This window comes from Oryctolagus cuniculus, chromosome 16 (genome assembly GCF_051225735.1).
Source record: "Oryctolagus cuniculus isolate XC-2025 breed Fujian yellow rabbit chromosome 16, ASM5122573v1, whole genome shotgun sequence".
NCBI lineage: Eukaryota > Metazoa > Chordata > Mammalia > Lagomorpha > Leporidae > Oryctolagus > Oryctolagus cuniculus.
In genome coordinates this window covers 32319278-32322794 of record NC_142882.1, presented here as the reverse complement: position 1 = coordinate 32322794, position 3517 = coordinate 32319278, and the positions used below count along the sequence as shown (strand labels likewise).

General features: G+C 39.3%; 1 pseudogene; it reads left to right on the top strand.

Annotated features, from left to right (window-relative positions):
- Nucleotides 1-2463: 2463 nt before the first annotated feature.
- Nucleotides 2464-2531, top strand: LOC149121658 (U6 spliceosomal RNA; annotated as a pseudogene).
- The last annotated feature ends 986 nt before the right edge of the window (nucleotides 2532-3517 follow it).

Genomic DNA, 3517 nt, shown 5'->3' with positions numbered 1-3517 from the left:
AGTTCTTTCTGCCTCTTTGATTTTTGATACCTATTATCCAATTCCCCTCTATCCCTAGCTGCTTCCCTTCTCAGCCTCTAGTAATCACAGTTCTGTGTTCAGATCCATTATTTTCTTTCACTTCCACATGCGACAAGGACCAGGTGACATTTGTGTTCTTGCTTCTGGCTTATTTCAATTAATTTAATAATATTTTGTTCTTTTTTTGTATCTAAAAGAGGTTGCCCTGTCCATTGTTTTTCACTGATGGACAGCTAGATTGGTTTCACATCCTGGCTGCAGTGAACTGTGTTATAGTGGCTGTGTTATGGGAAAATTGCTGTATCTTTGATATGCTCTCCTCCTTTCCTTCTAATAAAATTTCCTTATTCTATATAGCCAAGAGCAAGATAACTCTCACATGGTAGGTCAATTTTTATCTTAGTTTAATTTTTGTTATTTATTTGAAAGAGTTACAATAGAGGTAGAGACACAGAGAGGTCCTCCATTAGCTGGTTCGCTCTACAGATGACTACAAAGGCCAGAGTTATGCCATTCTGAAACCTGGAGACAGGAGCTTCCTCTGGGTCTCCCTCATGGGTGCATGGGCCCAAGGACTTGGGCCATCTTCTACTGCTATCCCAGGAGATAGCAGAGAGCTGTATTGGAAGAAGAGCAGCTGGAACTAGAACTGGCACCCAAATGGGATGCTGGCCCTTCAGGCCAGGGCTTTAACTCACTGCACAACAGCGCCAGCCCCAATTTTTATCCTTTTTAAGGAATGACCATACTGTTCTGCATAACATCTGTACTAACTTGTGTTTTCACCTACCATATATGGTGGTTTTCTTTTCCCATGTGCTCTCTAGCATTTGTTATTTTTTATCAGTTTGGCATAAAAATGATATAGTATTGTTCATGTTTTTGTGTATTTTGAAATCAGTTAATTTGTTTATTAAATCTTTATTATTTGAAAGGTGGATTTAGAGAGAGAGGGAAAGACATAGATAGCTTTCATCTGCTGGCTCACACCCCAGAGAGTTTCAACAGTTGAGCCTGGGGCATGCTGGAGTCAGGAGCTTCATCCAAGTCTCCCACATGAGTGGCAAGGACCTGAGTCCTTCGTCCATCTTCTGCTGGTTTCCCAGGTGTTTAGCAGTGAGCTAAATTGGAAGTGGAGATTCCTAAACTCAAAGTGGAACTCAGATGTTATGCTGGCCTCACAGATTGCAGCTTTCCCCACTTGGCCACAATGCCAGCCCCTCTATCAATTTAATTCCTCAAAAATAGCTCAGTAATGTTGGCATCTATCTCATTTTGTTTTTTCTCTGTTATTATTCAACTTATTGATGTCTTATTTTTGTTCACATTATTCCTCTCAATTGCTCTACCTGAGGTGAGTAGGGCTGCTGTGTTGCTTAAATGAAGTGTATGCTTTAGATTACTCATTTAATGAGTGCATGTCATTCACATAGCACTTCACTGAAGTTCTACTATGTCCCAAATCCTCTTCTAGGCACAGAATTTAGACCACTTTTCTCTTAGGCCCAGATCTTGCCTTTAACATACTACTTGGAATTTAGTAGCTCATGAAATCTGCAGACTGCATAAATGAATGAATATTTTGAGGGCTGTGCTTTTGTGGAGGAACTTCATAGGAGACCGAAGGAATAAAATAAATCAAAAGTATCCACAGTATATAGAATGTATACTATTTTACAAGTCACAGAGAAGAAGAAGAAGAAGGAAAGTAGTAAGACTAGAAAGTTTGTGGCAAGACTAACAGGCGCTGGTCAAGAACTTAATAAGCACATTAGGAAAGCAGTAAGGTTTCTTTTTTTTTTTGAGGAAAAGTTTTTATTTCTAGTGATGAAATTGGCTACAGAACATTATGAAAGTTTAAAAATACAAAGAGAAATTGTCTATAATTAATAGATTCAAAATTTGACAATCAGTGAATATCATTATTAGTCATTACCAACAACAGTTATTGATTTGAAAGGCAGAGTGACAGGAAGAGGGAACCACTGCTTCACTCCCCAGACACTTGCAATAGCCAAAGCTTGACCAAGCCACAACCAGGAACTGGGAATTCATTCTGGATGTCCCATTTGGGTGCAGGGACCCAAGCACTTCTGCCATCCTCCGTCTCCTCCCAGGGTGCACACTAGCAGAAACTTGCCTCAAAGCAGAGAAGCTACCACTCAAGCCAGACATTTGTATATGGGATGTGGGTGTGTGGTGGTGATAGCAAGCCCTCATAGATAAAAAAAAAAAAAGACAAAGTTATTTCTATGCCAAGGAAATTACTCTGTAGTCTTTCTCTTATAAACTACGTATTGCTGAACCTAGATAATTTTTCCTTTATTTAACAATGACATGAAAATGTCAGTTGAGTTGGCTTTCCTGAAGACCTTGTTTCTTGAATATTAGTGGCTAGTTGAGATAAATTCTTTTCATCTCTTTCTCGCTTCGGCAGCACATGTGCTCGCTTCGGCAGCACATATACTAAAATTGGAACGATACAGAGAAGATTAGCATGCCCCTGCGCAGTAAGGTTTCTTTACCTCCCTGTAGGCTCTGCTCTCCAGAGGTGAACAGGGTCCTCTAAACCCACTTGCTGCACACACAAACACCTGAGTGTTGTATTCTCCCACAGGTGTTGGAGACTGATATGGTGTTCTGATTTATATTTACATAATGGCTAGTGACATCGGGCATATTCACATGTTTTGACCATTTACATTTCTTCTGAGAAATGTCTATTCAGATCCTTGCCTGTTTCTTCACTGTATTTTTTGGAGTTTTTCCAATTCATGTAAATGTTCTGGAAATCTGTAAACATTCAGAGTTTTAATTTTTCCTGCCATCTGTTCATTGTATCTACACTCTGATGTTTACTTGGTTGTGAAGAAGTATCTTAGTTGGATATACTCAAATGTCTCTGTTTTTATTTTTGTGACTATTGCTATTGGAATCTTACCCAAAAGCTATTGTGTGTTGACAATATTTAGAGTTTCCCTATGTTTACTTGGGTTTGGGTCTTATGATTACATTTTAATTCACTGTGAGTTCACTTTCACATAGTGTAAGAGATGTTGGAGTCTCTTTTCAGGCTTCTACATATGGATAATCAAGTTCCTCTGCACCACTTGTGAAAGAGATTCTTCTTTCTCCAGTTCATTTTAGTTCCTTTGTTAAATATGAGTTGCTGGTAGAAATTTGGGTTTATTTCTATGCTACCAAGTCTTTTCCATTGAACTATGTGTCTGTTATTATATCAGTGCTAACACTTCTTCTTCTTTTTTTTTTTTTTTTGCAGTATATTTATTTGAAAGGCAGAGTTACAGAGAGGTAGAGGCAGAGAGAGAGAGAGGTCTTCCATCCACTGGTTTACTCCCCAAATGGCCACAATGGCCGGAGCTCTGTTGATCTGAATCCAAGTGTCAGGAGCTTCTTCCAGGTCTCTATGCAGGTGCAGGGGCCCAAAGACTTTGGCCATTTTCTACTTTTTTCTCAGGCTATACCAGAGAGGGGT